The sequence below is a fragment of the Metopolophium dirhodum genome, chromosome 3 (genome assembly GCF_019925205.1).
Source record: "Metopolophium dirhodum isolate CAU chromosome 3, ASM1992520v1, whole genome shotgun sequence".
Lineage (NCBI taxonomy): Eukaryota > Metazoa > Arthropoda > Insecta > Hemiptera > Aphididae > Metopolophium > Metopolophium dirhodum.
In genome coordinates this window covers 5,389,553-5,412,408 of record NC_083562.1, presented here as the reverse complement: position 1 = coordinate 5,412,408, position 22,856 = coordinate 5,389,553, and the positions used below count along the sequence as shown (strand labels likewise).

Genomic DNA, 22,856 nt, shown 5'->3' with positions numbered 1-22,856 from the left:
ATTGAAAGTATTATAAATAAAAAAAAAAAGTTGTCTACAATTTTTGTAAATTTAATTTATACAAAATCAATAGGCAATAGGTTTTATACTTTTACTGAAAGTTAGAAATATTTGTAAATAAGTATGTATTCCCTTTTTTAATAGGATACAATTTTTATTCTGACTGCTTACCCACTGACAAAAGTTTACTATGTTTGTATTAACGTATACAAAATAATGGGCATACATATGATATAAATGAAACGGAAACAAATTTTGATTTCATTATAATATTATTTTTCAAGTGGCAATATTATAACTGTTGTAATTTTTCATGTAAATTATCAAATGTGTGAAATGTGGATTAAATAATATATTTTTGATAAATAACTTTTCAAGTACCAGTGGCATATTTATAAATTTGTTTAGGAGAGGAATGAAATAAATAATAATACACAGACCTGTGAGGTGTTTAGCTCCCTCTCCCCACATCACTCCCAAACAGTGAAACCCGAACAAATTTAACAACATAATGACAGTAAATGTATACATAGTTTATTTTTTAAATCATCCAAACTTATTATCTCGTCGAATGTTGAGGTTTGTGTCCGTCAAGACAAAATATTAATCAACAAGACGTAAACAAACAAATTAAGATACTAATAAAAATATAAAACAAAATTTATAACAAACGATGTCTAACAATGCCGCAGAAAGTCAGAACTCAAAAATGCTGAACAACTTACTGGTAATGATCATTATATTGGACAAAATATTTCACGGATGATGGATTATTATCATTGATTATAATTCATAAATATTGAAGTTTTCTCACTGCTACAAATAATTTTAGTTCTCTAAGTCGCTACACGTCGAAGGCCGACACGGTTAAACGATATCTACCTACCCGATACACCAATAACCAGTAATGTTCTTATATACCAATAACCAATTTTATAAAAATCTACCTGTGTTTACACTTCGTGCTTGTGTTTTTATAGGCTGCTTATCGGGGTTATTATTATTATTCCGGCATGAAAAATAATTCGAAGAAGAATACAAAATACACGTATGGGTAAATGGGTCAGTGGCGGATCCAGGGCTTAATTTTGGGGGTGGCATGGAGGGGGAAAAAGTACGAAAAGCACACAAATTGGCTACGAAATTGGCTAAACACAGTGTAAAACAAAGGGAAACTACGGCGATGGGGGGGGGGATGCCCGCTTTGCGCCCCCCCCCCCTTGGATATACCACTGAAATGGGTAATAGTTTTATTGTATAGTCGGTTAACGCGTAGGCGGCCAACGATTAGTGGTAAAACCCGACCTATTTCCTAGTTATACGATTACCACGGTTGGAAAATGTCGAAAACAATATCAAATTGCGAAATACTCGAAATATACAATTACAAAATACAAAAGCGACACTGTAGTACCAACTGCTAATTTTTCTGTTCAGTAATACAACATTTAATATTCTAATGTCACACTACACGGTCTATATATTGAATACTTAAGTTACCTATAATCGTATTATAAATAAGTATGGAAATTACAATGCAAATCATTATTTATTTTATGTACCTATTGGGTATCAACTAATATAATTTCGGACTTAGGTACCTATTTATATTTTCTTATTAAGAAATAATCCGTGGAAACTATGGTCTAATTAACTATTATATATTATTACGATGACATGTCTCAATATTAGTTATAACTTGATTATTATAGTTTATAGTTATGTAATTATATTATATCATATGTGTAAGTAGGTATAGCCGTCTAGGTGCCGTAGAGTAAAGAATATAGGTACAAATAATATAATTCTGTTATAATATGATTACCAAAATCTTTCTAAAAATGTAATGTAATATTTACCCCTTATATAATATTATACGCTTCTTAACTTACACAGGTTGTTTATTAATTTTATTATTGCTATTAATATCGGTTATAAATTGATAAATAATAATATGGAATTGACCCAATAATAATTAATAAACAATAGCCATAAATGAAACTATTTCACAATAATTATAACACGATAACAACAAATTTGCTAAATTAATTTATTTTAATTAAGATCTCAGTTTTTCGGTGGTATTTAATTTTTCAAAAACTAAGTAATTCCATAAATGGTTGTACAATACTTCTTAACATTGTACATTTTCAAGTTTACTTCACGAAGATTTGTTTATTTACAATTTACCTAAAACCAATGTTATAACTGTTAGGTAGCCATAGTCTTCTGTAGGCTATAATGAACATTATGTCTTTAAGTCAATATTATTATTTTAGAACTTAATATTCTATAATATGGATATGGATCATGGATGATGGATCAATACTTTCAACTAGATGAATAAGTTGTATAAAAATAGCTGTTAATAAATGTTAATGTGTGTCTATGCCACATCGCACATAATATCTGAATAACTCACGTATAAAATATTATATAGGATTGATAATAGGTAGTTAACTAATCTTACTTATTATTATTTTTTGCTAAATTAAATTAAATTTGGTAAATTTGTGTCATTATATTATATCTATATCACATATATATTTAAATAAATGTATTTAATTATTTATTATTTAAAACTGCGGGTTATTTATCTTAGATTCTGAGCAGATCGAGAGAGTTGTATTGTTTTCACAATGATATAGTAATATCCTTTTTGGAAAATGTTTATTACAATAGTAAAAAATAAAAATTCTCTAAAACTTATTTATTGAAGAGTGCAGACCGCAGAGTGTAATTTCCTGTTGGTTGGATAATTTATGTGAATAGTATTTTATATTGTAGGATTAAAGTTCAAAAACTAAATGATTTTGTGTGAAAAAAATTATTACAAAAGCAAATTCCACTCGGAAAAAAAAACGATTACAACGTTAAAAACACAAATGCTTTGGTATTACAAGTACTTTTTAGTTTAATACATGTAGCTAATATACACACACCACCATCAGACTAACCCGTCTAATTGGTAAACCGGCCACCACAGCAAACTGTTGTTTCTAAAAATTAAGAGCATACATGGAAAAGTTTTAACAATGACGTCCAGGCCGACAATAATAGGCACTGCCCAGTCCTTGAAATTTTCGAGGGAGGGGCAAAGGTGTTATTTTATTTATTTTGCTCACAGTAGAAATCTTTGAATCTCTTCAAATAACGAAAGAATGCAATACATTTAACATGCAATATTATAAGAATATAAAGTGATAATATAATTTTTTTCAAATTACTATAATCGCAAGTTATTATACTATAAGTACCTACATTTATTCCAAATTTCTCCCGTTGTATAATAGACGTGTCGCATTATCTGGATTAGGTCAAAAATAACCCAAAAATATTATTTCATAAATAATTGTGATCACTTACAGGATTATCTACACATTATTTTTTTCAAACTAGTTTAGCACTATTTTTTTTGATGAATTCATTATAATTTTATTATGTATTTAATATTATTCAACGATATAAGTACCTACGATTTGCTTCTAAGTTTTAAAATCAAACAATTCCCCCCCTCTCATAGTTTCCCCGGCTAAGTCGCTCACGTGATTCACGTCCGAATATTATTGTATATGCGTATTAAACAAGCCCGGATTAAAGGGGGCAAGGAGAGCACAGTCCCGGGGCCCATATTTATCCCCAAAATATATTTTTGTAACGCGTCCAATACAGTTTAAAAAAAAAAAAACTATGTAAGTAGGTAGGTAAGTAGGTAAATTATTATTGATAATTATAAAATAAAATTGTTCTCAATTTTATATCATGAAAAATTACTATAAATAATGAACTATGTTTGCCAACAATTTTGTTTGTTTGTTTTTTTTTTTTGAGCATTTTAGATTACCGATTTAATTATTTAAGTATATAAAAAGGTAGTTATAAGAAAAAAAATATTTAGCTCTTGTAAATTAGGTATTTCAGTTAATAGAATTAATGCATATTATACTAAAATTTAGAGGACCATAGTCAATAACATAGTGAACCAAAATTGGTCATTTTAATAATTTAATGTCGAAATGTTCACAAAAAAAACTTTACCAGAATCCATCAAAAAATATGGCGGTTACCATTTGAAAAAATAAAGTCGATTTTATTATTGGCACAACTGCGCGTTTAAAAATGTTGAATATGTTATGAAAAATTATCTATTAAAATTATAGAAACATGTCTTTTTTTGTTTTAACGAAATTCCATATCATCGGTCCATAATTGTTGAACAAAAAAAAAAGGCGCGTACAATGACATAAGATACGTCCTGTATATTTTTTGTACGGTAAAAAATTATACAACAATATAAAGTCGTTAATATGTAATGGTACAATTATTTTGAAGTTAAAGTTGAAAGGGGGCCCTCTAAGTGTATGATGGTGCCCGGGGCCCAATAATTGATCCTTAATCCGGGCTTGTGCGTATACAGTATAATATTATATTATGTGCACTGTCATGGATAGTATAATCCATGCAATGTATAAAGTGCCTATGTATGTGATTAACTGCACCACACGGAACAGTCGATACCTATACGTTATTTATTATTATTATTATTTAAATAGCCTCCGCCGCCGCCGCTGCCGCCGCGTGCGCACAATAAAATCGTAGTAAGCTCACGTTTACAAACGGCGACGTCACTGTTGCTTTTGGCTGTTACTATTCGGGATACTATAATATAATATTGTATATACTGTGTACAGCGTAAACGAAGGACCACTCTATTTCATTACTATTGTGACTGGAAAATCGTGCTAAATGCAATTCAGAGTTGCGCGCGTGACGGCAGTGTGTCAGGAAATCGATAACGCGCGGCACGGAATAATGTTATATCCTATTTCTATTTATTTTTGTGTTCAAACAGACCGAGATTAAAATATCCGATACAAATCGACGACTATTTAAAAATCAGAAAACAGAAATGTTACGGAAATACACACTGCACACACAGAAGAATGAAGTATAACCGTCCCGCTAAGAGCTCTTTTAATGGATTATCTGCAAATATAATAAGTAGGTATTTAAATAATAATATGATAATGTTATTCGCGGTAAGACTGCAATGTCGTCGAAATCAATATCGAACTAAAACCATTTTGTGTTTATGTAAATATACCTATGTAATGACAAGCAACAGTAATGTGTTTTGATAAATACGAGCTTTTGATTGATATATAAATGACAAATTGTCAAACGATAATAATAATAGTTACAGACAACAACAATGCATTGGATTAGACGTATAGTTTAACGAAACACGATATCTACGTATCAAAATTGAGAGATGAACCTACAGAAAGCAGGGCAGTTGTAGTTAATTCAAAATATATAATAGGTTATACTCGTCGTTTATCGATATGGTCAAACAATAATTTTTGTTGAAAGTTTTTTATTTTTGGCGTAATGTTGTGTCTTGATCAGACAAGATTTTCACATTCAATAATGTTTTTATTTTTTATTTTAGAGTAGTTACCTACATCTTGACACTGCAGTTTTCAATTACCAAATCATTTTTATGCATTTAATATTTTCTGCACGAGACGTCCTGACTACTGAATTAATAAAATCTCAAAGTCATGGTTTTTGACAAATATTCTTATAATTCTTCGACTTAATATCTCTTGCATTTAAACTGCCGTTTACATTTTGACATTTTGTGTATTCATTAAATTGTTTAATCTTTTGAAACGAAGAAAATTGTTATTGTTATGTTGCAGTTTGCATATTGTAGCAGACAGCACTACAGCAGTAGGTATTTAATTAAATCCTAATATGCATTTAAGATTTCTCCTTTGAAATAATTATTTAAAGGATTAAATACGGTATTTAACGTTAAAAAATGCAGAGATTTAAAACTTTGAATATAATATATTGTATATAGGTATTAGAATACCCTGAATATACCTACTTAGATGTTAAGGTACTAGAATTTGCGTATTGGCTAAATCAGCTCTAATATAGGATTAATATTACTACGCCCTGTCGAGAAAAAAAAATTAAGATTTTCTGATATTATTTAGTACTTATTATAGAGTGTCAATGGTGTCAATAGTGTCAATGGCTCTATATGTATATAGTATTATGTTCTTATTCTTCTAACTTTTTTTAAAAAAATTAAATAAAAACAAAATCTATAAATCGAAAGAACATAAATTTTGATTTATTATTCATAAACTATAAAGTTTCTCATTCATGAATATAATTTAATAATTGTTTTTCAATCAAAATAGATTAGCTGAAATTAATGAAATTGTTATGTTCTTTATTCCCATTTCATTAATTTAAAATTAAGTCGGATTGCTTATTAAATTAATGAATGACAGTAACTTCGAACAGCTGATAATAAATCATTAGTCATTAGTCATTACTCATTACTAATAAGTAGCAGGCTGTATAATAATTAATCGTATAATTCTGGGTTGAGATGTTTAAAACATCTAAATTAATCCAACGGTGTTTTGTTTAAAATAAATTATTTAAATAAAATAGGTAATAAAGAAATCGAGAACAGAAAAAACAAAATTCTTGGCTGGTTTGGTATTTGTTTTTATTCAAATAATAAATATGATATTCAAGTTTCTAAAATTAAATTTGTGGCTTGGAGTGACGCGGTCTGTACACTCAACTGCGGAAATGCTCTGAGTGTACGTTAGGTTAGGTTAGTGCCGGTGTTGCTAGCTACCGGATGGGTGACCACTCGGGATTTTTAGCTACAAATCCTTGTCACACATACATACATGTTTCAAACAACCGTTCCTCCCCCACAAACAAACAAAAACCGCCAATGACCATAGTTGCCGGGCTTAATAAAAAAAAAAAATCAAATTTATTAATACTAAATAGCGGTATTTTATTTTTAATTTTCATCATAATTTATAACATATATCCTGTTTTTTGACAAACAATTTTATCAGAGAGGTCCGCAAGCTTTTGATTCTGCTTTTTTGATATTAAATAATAAAATTATTGAAAACACTATAACAGATACTGACTACTGACAGGATCACATACAGAGTCACACTAATTTTATTAATTTATTTTAATTTATATAAGAATTTGTATTACCTACCTTATATTATTATTTATCAACGTGTGTAGATATTCAGTGGTTGAATTTTTTTCCATATTTTACACGAAAAGATAAAGTTATATTATGACGATATGACGTGTTGCCTTACGCCTAAACAGCTGATGTTTTTATCCATGTTTCAATCTAAATGGTATTTTAGATTTAGCAATCAGGTTCAACTTAATAGGGCAGCTTGGAAGTTAAACTCACTAATGCCTATGATACAGACAAAATATGAATGTATGAATAAATAGTGATGTAAGTTTATTATTAATTATACTATTTATCAGAAATAATTTGAACTTAATTTAGTTTATAGTCGTAAAATATTTTGAATTTGATTTTGGATTGAGTGAAAAATTCAAAAACTAAAACAGTGATAAATAAAATTAAAAATCTCCAGTGGAAAATAAAAATATTTTAAGTAAGATTTATGATATACGAGGTACAACGATTTTTCTATGGTATATAATACATGGTTGAGCAGCTGAAAACTTTATTTCGAATTATTATTATTTATAGAAAAATGTTATAGATGAAATTTTAACATCATAAAATGTATAGCATTGTGTTCAAAATGGTAATGATATTATATTATGATATACGTTAATAGTTATTAAAAAAAAAAATTATATTATGTTGGAAATACGTGTTATTCATAATTAAAATGTCCACGATACATTTCAGGGTAGTCGTTAAATAAAATAAATATGGAGTATATTATATAATATTCGTATAAGTTTATTATTTAAGAATATGACAAATTTTTATAATATGAAAAGAAAAATGCACATTTATTAAACTATACCTACTATAAAGTATTTACTAAAACCTCTAGGCATATAGGTATTTATATAAGTATATTTTTATTTTATACATATCTAGTAGGTATACACAGTAATTATAAAAAAAAAAAACAATTAACCTAAATTAATGTTTATGGAATATTTTGAAAAGTCGGTGTTGGAGAAATCATTGAAATCATTTATTTGACAAATGAAAAACTCACATTATTATGAAGACGCATTACCTAATCACATAGTTTTCACAGTACCTATTCATTAATATGTTGATAAAATAATACCTAACTTATAAAACGAAAGGTCGATTTGCATTTGAAACTGTCAGGACTAATGCCATCGGTATAATAATATGCTTTGCTCGAAAAAATTGGCCTACGCCTTTTATGAATATTGGCGGTGGAAATTATTTTTTATTTTCTGTGTGTGTGGCAGAGTAGACAGACCGCACTGATTTAATGTTTCAAATTAAATTTGATTGCCATCGTTTGCATTGATAAAGTCAGATATAGATTCAGCAAGTACTGAAGTACAGAGTAGTGGTTAGTAAAATATATTAATTTCTTTGCAGTGGAAAAGGTGGTAAAGTAAAATACTAGCACTTAATTCAGAGGTTCTTCTTTAACTCTTCAAAGAGAAGAACCAGATCCAGAAAATATGACGTATTGACATATACACATAGATTATATTATCACATATGTACATAATTATAATAACCTTCAGCCTTTCGTGTATCATAGTTATCATACTTCAAATATTTTGTGTAAATATTTAAATTGAAATGTATTTCAGAAACGCCAATAACATTAGCATTTGAAGCATTTATATAAATGGTAAAAAGAAATAGGTGATAAAAAAATAATGGTATTTTTAGTGGTGGCCATCGAAGAAGGTAAAGATTGTTTGCTGTTTCTGATTGCAATTTGCAATTGTGGTTTATTATTTTGGTTCATAATGTTAACGGTTTTGTTCTTAACTATCGTCTATCTTGATAGGCGCGGAACGGTGCAGAACATTTTAGAAGCATTGTTAGCTGCAGTCATAACTATTATATCTTATTATGTCCAAAGGTTGCAATAAGAGACGGTGACTTGGTTATTGGTGCACGATAATAACTTCCAAAACTATGGTCTATACTCAATAATAATACGATTACATATTATAATATTAACATAGTTAATAGGTATTCGCTTTCCTCCAGAGGACCAGTGACGATGAGTGTGTAACAGAAGCTGCATAGTTTAATCTGATTACGATTTCACGTCGATCGATGCAGGCCTGAGTGTAAATCTATCAAAAAAAAACGCCACGCGCCGGCTCCCGGATGAAAAATTGTACTGAAATAGCGATTTGAGGTGTTGGCAGCTTTGAGCTTATACATTATAAATATTAATAACACAGTACCAGAGGTGGTTTGACATTTTTCAGTTGGTGGTTCAACAATAGTTAATACCACCCACCCACCTACCAAAAACTAAAAAGTCATATTAGGCACAAGAACCTACCTAATTTTATAATTTTTTTGACAATTATTTATTTATTTTAAAACATGCTTAATAATTGTGATTATATGATAAAATTAAGTAGGTACCCAATTATAAATAACCAAGTGAACGAGTTGACATTACAAACCTAGATATAAAACAAAATTAGTTTTATCTAGCGTGCTGTAACATCGGCGCAACTAGGGTCAATTTTTTGCTAGAATTTTATCAGCACCGCCGACCCCCTAACAGTTAGGGACAACTAATAATATACCGGCTTGCTACTAACAATACACAAATAAATTCATATAAGACTACGCAAAATGGGGGGACTTCGGACATGTGGGGCGATTCCGGACTACACAAAGTTTTTTTAGTTATCTTATAATTTTAGAATACACGTCCAATAAAAGTTTAAAAATAATACCCCACGTTAATATCTGTTATAACTTCCATAGAAAATAATATATATTGATGACATACCTAATTTAATCAAAAACCCAATTATTTTTAACTATTCAATTTCAAGTTCTAATTTTGAACTTGTCTCTAATTTCAAAGATCTTGGGATAATATTTGATTCTAAACTAAAATACACTTATACACAAAAGCAAATTGATCGAGCTTTGACTCATCAGTTGTTGAATTCAATATAAGTGACTACATTTCAGCAAATTTCACATTAGAGAGTAGTTCAGTAATAACGATATTATTATATTACAATTCTAGTATAGGTACACAATTGATTGCGATTTTCGAATAACACAATCACATTGCCATAATTTATTCGTCGTAAAGCTGGTATAACTTCTTAAGTTGATTGTTAATGTATGTGATTCTATCTATTTGTTGCTAATAATGAATTGTCCATCAAATTAACCATTCTTATATTACCTATATGGCTATACCGGACACTGAGAATTTAACCTACCTATTAAAATGACACCCACCCCAAATTTTTCGGTGGTTCAGTGAACCACAAAATGCATGATCAAGCCGCCTCTGCATCTGGAATTTGGAGAGTCGAGAACCATCCGAAATCACAACTCATTAAAGGCGGGAAATGGTTGCGCAACTATACCCTGCCAAGCACGATGTTCTTCCGTTGTTTACCTGAGTTGTTAGGTGGTCGGCATAAAATGTTCGAATACATTTCCAACAATATTATTTTGTATACATTTATAATTTTTTGAATGTACAAACAAAAATTGAATAAAATTAGTTTTATACATTTTTATATTGATTGTCTACAACTCACTTTACCTACTACGTATTATAATTTCCAGTTTTATTTATTTTAAAACTATTTAATTATTTTATTTTTAATATTTACACATATATTTTAAGGGATCTATACTTAGTGTGGAAAACATTTCATTTTGAGTTGGATCTGTTATGATTTTTTCTATTATACCATAATATTGCGGTTTAATAAAAATGTTGAGTACTTACATTAATTATTATAATAGCCAACTCCGCTCGAGTAAAATTTGTCTATTTTTTTATCGTTTTCTGTTTGTCTTCAGTGGAAATATATGATAAATGCAAACCTTTATAAACACAATTACAATTTACAATGATTACTTTCATCAAATAATTATCACAGCTAACAAGTAAACTAGATCCCTTAATTTAATTAACGTGTTGTACTATATTATGAACTGCCTTGATAAATAATATTATAATATAATTGCCACCTACCTATATCGATTTGAAAATCAAAACTACATCGAATTGCAATTGCAATTATTTTCCAATGTTTTTAAATTCTAAAGTTAGACATTTATGTTTTTTAGAACTAAAATTACCTCTCCACGTCAACATGATTTGATAGGTGCGTACTTAAAATTAACAATATTGTATTAAAATACCTCGTAAATATGCTTCTAAATATAGAAATAAACGAAATAATTGTGTAAAAAAAGTTTTGTAGATTTCACCATTTAATCTAAATCATGTATTCATGACACAATGTGGTATGATCCCGTTGCGCTGAAATCGGAATAGTGTTAAGAACATTCGTAGGTTTCATTCATAAAAAGTATATAATATGATTTAATTTAAACTATTTGCTACTTACTAGCTGGCTACAAGATAATTATATACTAGCCACAATATAACACTACCACCTTAGTAACTATAAATTATTTAATGTAGGAGACAAACAATTGTTCGAAAACCGTCATTAAGTGTTTAGCTCTTGTCCTGTTCATAGTTTTCTGTTGGCCGTTCGTTTATCACGTCGTATATACTGCTGCAGATATGGACGCCACAGTAGGAACTGAACAATCCAAAAAGTTGTGTGCCAATAACGAGGAACGATCCATAGTTGACGTCCTAGATTTAGCAGTAAACCTCAAGATCGCGGCCGCGGTCGGGTCACCGCTACTGCAGCACCGCGGACACGCTGCAGAGAACAGTTGTTGTAGTACCCGGTCTTCGCCGGAATTGAGTATTAACTCACCCGTCTACCTGCAGGACGCGCAGCTTGTGACCGGACCATCGTCGGAGGCACCTTTTCGCGTGACATCCAGTACGGACGCACTCGGGGAAACCACAGTTGACGTTCGAGATTTGGCAGCGAACCTCGAGATCACGGCCGCGGTCGGGTCACCGCTACTGCAGCACCGCGGACACGCTGCAGAGAACAGTTGTAGTACCCGGTGTTCGCCGGAATTGATAACGAACTCAGCCGTATACCTGCAGGACGTGCGGCTTGTGATTGGACCACCGTCGGAGGCACCTTTTCGCGTGACATCCAGTACGGACACACTCGGGGAAACCACAGTTGACGTTCGAGATTTGGCAGCGAACCTCGAGATCACGGCCGCTGTCGGGTCACCGCTACTGCAGCACCGCGGACACGCTGCAGAGAACAGTTGTTGTAGTACCCGGTCTTCGCCGGAATTGAGTATTAACTCAGCCGTATACCTGCAGGACGTGCAGCTTGTGATTGGACCACCGTTGGAGGCACCTTTACGCGTGACATCCAATACGACCTCGTTGATCGACGCGCTGGATCTGGCCGTGGATCGCAGGGTCACGGCGGCTGTCCTGCAGCAGCGACCGATGCGGCGGAGCGAACGTTTCCGGTCGTCTCCCGAACTGCGAATCCAATCACCTGCGGTGTGCGACAGCGTGAAGACAGCTGTCCCACCGGTACCTGCGGAATACCCGGCAGCACGATCTGTCGATCGGCGGAGGTCTGCCTGGAAGAGGACCAAACGATTCGTTTGGAAGTCGTTGGTGAACATGGCACGCAGGGTTTGCTTCTGTCAAACCTTCGCAGACGTAGAGCAATAATATGTTCACCAAGTTTTCTACCTCTCCCCTACCGCCACCGACCGCCACCCCCCTTAAAGTTTATAATATTGTTCGCCCGCCAACCGCCGTCCGTCCGATGTTTTTTGCTCCCGCGTTTGCGCCCGTTGGTGTACGCCGTTTTCCGCTGCACGCGTACTTCGTGTACCGTGCCACCAAAATGACCATAGTTATCTTGTTTTTTTGTAAATCAGCGTGTTTTATAATGTACCTCGGGGACAGTAGTGTGTAAACACCTCGTGTCCCTGTCCCGGCTGCAATCAGTGTTTCGATTTATTAGTGAAATCTTCGTTGTCAATACGCATTCGCGCGTACGCAATGTCAACTTGTTGTCCCAATTGTACTTGTACAAAATTCGTATTAGATTTATTATATTTACGGACTCTGGTACGATAGCGCCGTGTAAAACGAAATGTGCAGTCCAACTATCCTGTGAGTCGACCAATTATTTATGTTTATTCGACCGGACGGCGGGCGCTAGGTTTATATTATTATTACAATTCATTGGAAATTATGTATATGAGTCTGAAAATAAAAGTATTATTATATTATGAGACTGCTGTCTAAAAATTATGTATCATTATTCGAGACTTTTGTCTAAAAAAGTAAAAACTATGTATCATTGTATGAGACTGTTGTAAATACATATTTATCCATGTATTTATTATTGTTTTGTATATGATAACACGCTCAACGTTAAGTATTCACTGAATTTTGTGTAGCTAGGTATATTATACTATTATAAAACGGTACTACCATTAATTTTTTAATGATTTTTTTTTTTTTATTATTTAAGAAGATTTTTATTATTTGATTGACACTAAATTATACACAAAGAGTATTGAAGCAAAATAATAAAAATTATCTACACCTTTAAGCTAAGCAATCTTCAATATTTTGATTACTAAACTCAATAATTCAAATAAAAAAAGTAAAATATCACAAGTTTTAGATTAAAATAATGGACATTGAAAAGTTTTAGAAAAATACGAATTTTTCAAATTAAAAAAACCCTCACATTCGTCTACAATACACTTATACACAAAAGCAAATTGATCGAGCTTTGACACATCAGTTGTTGAATTCAGTGTAACTGACTACATTTCAGCCAATTTTACAATAGACTGCAGTAGTTCGGTAATAACGATATTATTATAATACAATTCAAGTATACAATTGATTGTGATTTTCTAATAAAAAAATAATGTCACATATTGTCTCATACATTATGTGACTATATGTTTGCAATAAAGCTGTTTATAACTTCACAAGTTGATTGTTGTTAATGTATGCGATTGTATACTTGTATCTATTTGTTGCTAATAAAAAATAATGAATTAGCCATTTTTATATTATCTATAACGGTTATGCCGGACACTGATTACCAAGACCAAGTAACCTACCTATTAAAATGACACCCACCAAACTTTTTGGTGGTTCAATGGATCACAAAATGCATGATCAAGCCAAGCCGCCTCTGCACAGTACAAATCTATACCGAAATGACTAATTTTGCTTGACCTAATAATAATGCTTAAATACAGCCGAGAGCAGCAGGAGGATCTAAAACCCAAGGATCCCCCGCCTCTGGTTGGCGCTGGCGCCGGATTGAAAGATTTCGTCGTCTTTGTAATATATAATGACGCCCATGTGTAGTGTGCACCCCGAAATATCCAACTTCACAGTAACCCGACACTCAATCATTTACCCCATATAGGAAATGTTCAAATGTATTTATCGCACGATCAATATTAATAGCTTTGACGTCCCCGGTACGTATACGAATTCGGTCTACACGCTCTATACGCACTATCACGCTACGGAATGGTGTAATTTCACTTGACGTATTAATTCTTAAACATAGTCGAGAGCAGCAGGAGGATCTAAAACCCAAGGATCCCCCGCCCCCGGTTGGCGCCTGCACCGGCTTGAAAGATTTCTGTGAGTGATGTGTGCTTTTTTTAAGCGCCACGATTTCGACGTCTTTGTAATAATATAATGACGCCCATGTGTAGCGTGTACCCCGAAATATCCAACTTCACAGTAACCCGACACTCAATCATTTACCCCATATAGGAAAATATGTTCAAATGTATTTATCGCACGATCAATATTATAGCTTTGACGTTCCGATACAATATACGAATTCGGTCTATATACACTCTACGCACTATCACGCTACGGAATTGTGTAATTTCACTTGACGTAATAATTCTTAAACACAGTCGAGAGCAGCAGGAGGATCTAAAACCCAAGGATCCCCTGCGCCGGGTTGAAAGATTTCTGTGAGTGATGTGTGCTTTTTTTAAGCACCACGATTTCGACGTCTTTGTAATAATATAATTACGTCCATGTGTAGCGTGTACCCCGAAATATCCAACTTCACAGTAACCCGACACTCAATCATTTATCTGGCCACCCTATATAGGAAATGTTCAAATGTATTTATCGCACGATCAATATTACAGCTTTGACGTTTCAATATAATATACGAATTCGGTCTATATACACTCTACGCACTATCACGCTACGGAATGGTGTAATTTCACTTGACGTAATAATTCTTAAACATAGTCGAAAGCAGCAGGAGGATCTAAAACCCAAGGATCCCCCGCACCCGGTTGGTGTCTGCACAGGGTTGAAAGATTTCTGTGAGTGATGTGTGCTTTTTTTAAGCGCCACGATTTCGACGTCTTTGTAATAATATAATGACGCCCATGTGTAGCGTGTACCCCGAAATATCCAACTTCACAGTAACCCGACACTCAATCATTTATCTGGCCACCCTATATAGGAAATGTTCAAATGTATTTATCGCACGATCAATATTACAGCTTTGACGTTTCAATATAATATACGAATTCGGTCTATATACACTCTACGCACTATCACGCTACGGAATGGTGTAATTTCACTTGACGTAATAATTCTTAAACATAGTCGAAAGCAGCAGGAGGATCTAAAACCCAAGGATCCCCCGCACCCGGTTGGTGTCTGCACAGGGTTGAAAGATTTCTGTGAGTGATGTGTGCTTTTTTGAGCTCCACGATTTCGACGTCTTTGTAATAATATAATGACGCCCATGTGTAGCGTGTACCCCGAAATATCCAACTTCACAGTAACCCGACACTCAATAATTTACCCCATATAGGAAATGTTCAAATGTATTTATCGCACGATCAATATTATAGCTTTGACGTTCCGATACAATATACGAATTCGGTCTATATACACTCTACGCACTATCACGCTACGGAATGGTATAATTTCACTTGACGTAATAATTCTTAAACACAGTCGAGAGCAGCAGGAGGATCTAAAACCCAAGGATCCCCCGCCCCCGGTTGGCGCCTGCACCGGGTTGAAAGATTTCTGTGAGTGATGTGTGCTTTTTTTAAGCGCCACGATTTCGACGTCTTTGTAATAATATAATGACGCCCATGTGTAGCGTGTACCCCGAAATATCCAACTTCACAGTAATCCGACACTCAATCATTTACCCCATATAGGAAAATATGTTCAAATGTATTTATCGCACGATCAATATTAATAGCTTTGACGTCCCCGGTACGTATACGAATTCGGTCTACACGCTCTATACGCACTATCACGCTACGGAATGGTATAATTTCTGTTATTTGTAACGTGTACAATAATAATATATACAATACATACAGAACAAACACACACACGCGAACGATCCGATCCATAGATATAATTATTATACTATATACTATTGTGACGGGAGGGCGCATTAAACACACATACAACCTTTATTGGAAATATTTCACATTGTATATTATGTGTTGATAACATATACGTATATTATATTATATTATATTACTGTAATAATATGCGCGCGTGTATTGTGTATGATATGCGAATGCCGAAGAATACTTTTCGAAAAAACCGTTTGACGATAAATTACATAATATTATGGTATTGAAATTCGAACTGCAAATTTAAATCCAAATTATGATAATGTTAACAATAATTAATGAGCAAAAGCAAAAGCAATATTATTATCGTTTGCTATAAACAGCGGCCTTTGCACGAGGGCTCGCGATTTTTTAGAAATGAAAGCGTAAATCACGATTTTTCAAATTCAACGAAAAACAATGTAAAACTATGCGCACCCAGTCGTTATTCGGAATAATATAATAAAATAATACTCAAGTGTTATTATATTACGATGAAAATAACCACAGGAATATTTATTATATCATGAGTTGGTACGAATTGCTGTACAGAAAATAATTTAAACATTCCTCAACAATATTATAATTGTTTGCTGTCTATAAAAAAAGAGATTATACCTACTAATCATCTTGTAACCATAAGAAGGTTCTTTTATCTAATAATGGACGGATAATGAAATCTTGAAATTGCACGTGATGTATTTCTGCGCGTAAATCTTTATAACGATATACCTAATATAATTTAATGCCGGTATAAATAATAAATATTTCTTAGGAGCTTTGAACATTTTTTTTATCCATAAAAATTAAATAGATTATATCTTTATCAGTGGAACATTTATATTGATTCTTATAGCACCTATATAATTCTGGGTTGCAGGTCACCTAGAAAGAATTAAAACCGCGGACAGTTTGTACTATTTGAGATAGAAAAAAATTAATACATATTATCACCTAATTTGTTATCATAAAACTCATGCAGTTAATAGACATAAATAATAATAATAATAATAATTATGATAATAAATTCGTGCTATGTACAGGCTTTGTAAATTTTTAACGTATGCACAACATGCAATTATAAATTATAAAAGAAAAACAATAACATTGTATTAAAGAGTGTCCAATTTTACGAGTTAATTGTTTCATTTAACAATAATAATTAAAATGTGCAGCATAAACCTACACATAAGACATAAGACATTAGGTACACACTATAATACACTAAAGTAATAAATATATTTCCATATATTTTGGTTTATTTATACCGTACAAAGTGTCCGCGATAGATTTTTATCGATTTATTTTCACCGTACAAAATGTCCACGATATGCAACTCAAACAATAGATAATACAAAGTGTCCGTTTACCATAATACTGATATTATGTTGATTCTGATTAAGGAAATTTAAGGGAAGTCGATTCGTTGTATAGTAATAGCGGCCTCGAGTGTAGTGTAGTTCATCACTGTAATGGAAGTGTTAAATTTGAATTAAATGTTAAATCATTGAATACGAATTAAGATTCTTAGCGGATATGGTCATATTATCAGTGTCAATCTCAGCCAGTGTTTACCAACAGCTGCCATAATCCTCGACGTTGAGAAGGTGTTATAATAGGCGTGTAGCACGATGGGCTTTACAGTTGTGGACATACCTACGGAAATCATAAGACACTACAGAGACCTTCTTCTAATAACCAACGTTATATATATATATTTTTTTTTTGGGTGGGTGGGGGTGGGGGCTAGTTTTTCCAATGACCCTAGACTATTATTATGATCAAATAACTCATAATGCTCATAGCCGTCCCACCAAGTAACTTTAAGGGTGTGCTCGTGTTCTCAGCCCTGCTATTACTACGTGTTCATGTGTTGTCTGTTATTGGTGGCCCCGATAAGGACCGTTTAAGTATGTGTGCAGTGCTACAATTTTAACTACAAAATAATTTTAAAATTATAGTGATTTTGACAAAATTTTAACATTCAACTATTATAAAAATTATAGTGATTTTGACAAAATTTTAACATTCAACTATTATAAAAATTGTCAGTATGTATTTTGATATTTTATAATATTGCTGCGGGAACAACAACTTATAAAAAACCTTATTGTAATTTTTCAAACTTTTCTACTCGGTAAATCGAGAAGGAAACCAAAATTTAGTTAAATAAATAATCTTCGATTTTCCGTAATTTTTCTTTAGTTTTTCCTGATTAAAAGAAAATTATTTTATACTTTTGACTCTGCCCTCTGAATTTGAAGATTGAAAAATTGCTACAAAATAAGATACAAAAGTCAAGACACATAAAAAAAGTACACCATAGTAAAAGTAACATTTTCATCCGCTTAGAATCTACAATTTAATACAACAACAAAAATATATAGGTTGTTATAAAAATCATATTATTTATTCCCACTACTTTCTAAATTTAAATAAATGCCCACAGATTTTAAGTTTACAACAAATTCAAGAACTATATATAATTTCATACGTGCGAAATTGATTGTCATCGTACATTATATTGGTTTTTGTAATAAACATTTAGGCGTACAATACGAGTACCTATACTTAAAAGTTTAAACTATAACCATACAAAATGTGGAATCCGATTTAGTGCAGTACTGTATTGAGTATTTCAATATTCAGAGAAATATCTACGAGTGAAAAATATAAAATGTATGCTTTTCCTTCGCAAAACAATATTATTATTATTAATAAGTACGCAATCTTTTTTTTAAAATTACGATTCTTATTCAGGGAATATGTATAATATATTATAATATGGCACATACACTGCGAATAATATATCGCATAAAGTTTTAAATTTATTTAACGCACGTGAACGAATAAAGTTTGAATATTTATAGGTCAAAAATACTGGACGAATCGGATGTACTGCGGCTATATATCGGATAAAAAAAATACACATAATAATGGTATAATACCGTGCGAATAGCATTATTTGAATCCGTGCAATAACGCCCGTATATATAGTTATTTTTGAAGAAAACCTCGTCGATTTGTTGAGCCATAATTTTACCCCCAACAACTGTACTATAACGAGAACCAAATATAATATATTATTGTGATACAATCACTGGCCGCACTAAATCATTTACTGTCCTACGTGTACCTCTATTATACGTACATAATATTATTATATACCATAATACCATAATATATATATACGTGTTAAGCGAGCGGTCGGCGTTCCAGTGAACTTTCAAAACATCGCGAGTAGCTTTCGACACAATAAATATCCACCCCTCCCCCCTCCCACAGCTCTGAACTATATATCCGTATAAACAAAACGTAAAATATAATATTATTTATTTTGCGTCCACCGTGTGTGCGCGAGCAGTATAAACAGCAGGCCAGTGTTTAGACTTTGCCGCCCACTTTATATTTATTTATTGTATTGCAGGTATAAGGTCTATAACAAAAATTTACGTTTACAAAACCGTCGATGTTTATTTTATTTATTCAAACAGATACTCGCCTTAAGAAACATAGCTAGTTATAAGGTGAAAATATTGAATTTGCCGCGAGCTAGTTGAGATTTGCCTGCCATCCATTTAAAATTAACGTCGAGTGCCCCCGAGTGTGACGCACCATAGAGTCAATGATCATCAATTAATAATTTTGGAGGACCCCTTTAAAAATGCAGAACATTTTGAGAACCATCATATTATCTAAATTAACACGTTTATTCAAAGATACTGCAGGCAAAATCAAAAAATTAAATTAAAGCAATGAAAACCTCATTTAATTCATCATAAAAAATAAAATAAAAATAAATTCAGTGTCCGCGGACTATTGAAAAAGTTCGTCCACGGGCCGCCATTTGGTGGACTAGACCATTGCTCTCGCCCCCCCCCCCCCCCCCCTTAGTTCGGCCCTTATAGTTTTTACGGTATTCTTCAGTTCACTCAGGCCTCGGTATTTGTTGTGCCTTTACGCACACGTACTATCGATTCGGCGGAGCAGCATGCACACAGGTACAATGAATTATAATTTAATACATAAAGAGTGCTAAACGAAGTCAGGTGAGAGCTTATTTATAACAAGTAGTGTATACGTGAGGCACAGTAGTTGCTTTTTTATTTTTGTTTTTTTTTATCCTTTCTTTCGGAAGGGCTAATTTTCGTGCGGTTTTCGCCTGGAAAGGAAGGGGCGGGGACGCACACTATCGCCAATCCCCCTTGTGCCTCCCTGCACCCCCAGCTCTATTCGCGTGCGGTGACGTCGTCGTTCAAGTCGGTAACGTTCGGGACATTCAGTTCACCGTCGACTGTCTACCGCGACACACGCGCCGCGAACCACCCACGAAATCCAGTCGTAAATACACAAAAAAATATTTTCATTTTTTTTTTGTGTGTCTTACGTCCTTTCAACACGCTCGACGTGCCCGCCACACAGTTGTCGACCGCTGTGAATCAAGGTAATGTTATTATATTTGACACAGAACAACGTAGTAGAAAATTTGAACGTAAAAGTTACTTTTAATATTGTTACGATTATTTTTTTCAAACTAGATTTTATAGCTGATGTTTAATATTTATAAAACTTGCAATTTATTCGGTCACGAGCTGTGGACGCTTTTTTATAAGATAAACAGCAAAAAACACCATTAGTAAAATATAGTAAATAAATAAACAAGACAGATACAAATTACAATATGGTTCCACAGGTGTTTAGGACCGTATTATTTATTATGATCTCAAAAGATTATCTAAGTTGTAGGTATAGAATATTTACATCAGTAACTATTATAATATGATATATTATGATTTATTATGACTAATCAAATATGTAGGTACCTAAAATAGGGTTGGTTCTATAGTCTATACGTTTTAGCTATACAAAAGCGTTTTATGTTTATCTAATTAAATCTATTAACTTTGTGATAGTAAATATAAATTAACTAAAACTTAAGGTTACACAATTCAAGAAGTTGTATCATTAATTATTAAACGATTAAAACCTAGTAAATTAATTATATATTTTGTTGTTCTTGTAATAACAAAATATAATAAACCGTTGTTATATTAAGTTTTATGAAAGTCATAAATATTAAAAAGTCTCCAGGTATTAAAAATAATATAAGGTCAATCAGGGGCTCATATATATGTGTGGTTGAGAGGGCTACAGCCAAAAGCTCCCAAGCCCCACACCAAAAAAAAGTCTCGGAAAATGTAAACAGTATTGTATATGCAATGATATTACAATATTATTATTATCTTTATATTGTTAATTATCAAATGTATTATCATTACTGACTCGATAGACAATAATATTATATTAAATTTAAATGTATTGGTAAGGTTTAACCAATATTTTGCCAAAAAAATTTAATGACACATAATTTTGGGTAATTTTCTTAACTTATTCAAGTGATGTTATTTGATTCTTTATATGTATTCAGCTTAGAGTTTGAAAAAATAGGCTTAGATATGTATACTATTTTACTTATATTATTTGAATTGCACCTTAATTAAATTTATTATTAGTGTAGCCAATGTAGAATAATATCCATACATTTTGTAATTAATTAGAACATATTTTGGAATTTATTATTTTATAAATAAATTACAATAAATTAAATAAAGCTTTTACTAAAATAATATACTCTAAAAAACTATTATTATCTAAATATATTTTTCATATTTAAAACTAAATATAATGAAATTAATTGGTATACGTGATTGTGTTAAATACCTTACCAAAAAATGATGTGTCACGCAATTTTTTTGGATTATTAGAAATAGGTTATAGTGTAGAAAACGAAAAAAAAAAATGATTTGAAACATAATTTTATGTTAGAATTTTACGCACGTTAACGTGGTGTAATAAGTTTTACGTTATAAATTATAATCATATTTTAGTAATAAGAAAAAATAAAAATTTTCAAAAATAAAAAATGGAATTTTTCTACTATGCCCTTATGTATTCTAACCTAACCTTGTTGTACTATTTTTTTTTAGACATATGGGGTGTATGTATAATTTTTTGAAACACTGATTTATTTAATATTTTGATCTTTGTGGTATAGGTATTTAGATATGTAGGTAGGTATGTATTCATTTTTTTCCCCTGGAATAAAACCCTGGATACGCTCCATGTGGTCAAGGAAATAATATATTTGTTGAGATTTTACGACTGACAACATTCTTTCTATCCCTTTCTGACCTTAGCTTTTGCCTGATTACATTATTTGTTTTATGGAGTGTACATAATAACAAATTGAAATTCATTAAAAAAGTATATTTTTGTTTTTAATTAAAAATTATTATTACCTAGTTGATAAAAATGTCATCGATTTTTAATATATTATTTTATGTTACATCGAAATAATTCTACTCTAATGATAACAATAACATTGTATAACAATTTTAGTTTATTTAAACAATTAATATATTGTATACAATATAAATAGAAAATAATAATAAAGGTGTGTCTACTTTCTCTATATTGGTGAATAAAAAACTATATT

At 31.9% G+C, this 22,856-nt stretch overlaps 1 protein-coding gene across 1 annotated transcript in view; it reads left to right on the top strand.

Annotated features, from left to right (window-relative positions):
- The first annotated feature begins 20,635 nt into the window (after positions 1–20,635).
- LOC132941586 (uncharacterized) overlaps positions 20,636–22,856 on the top strand; it is a 109,440-nt gene continuing 107,219 nt past the window's right edge. The window contains 1 exon segment of the mRNA XM_061009705.1: positions 20,636–20,804. The gene's annotated coding sequence lies outside the window, so the exon portion shown is untranslated.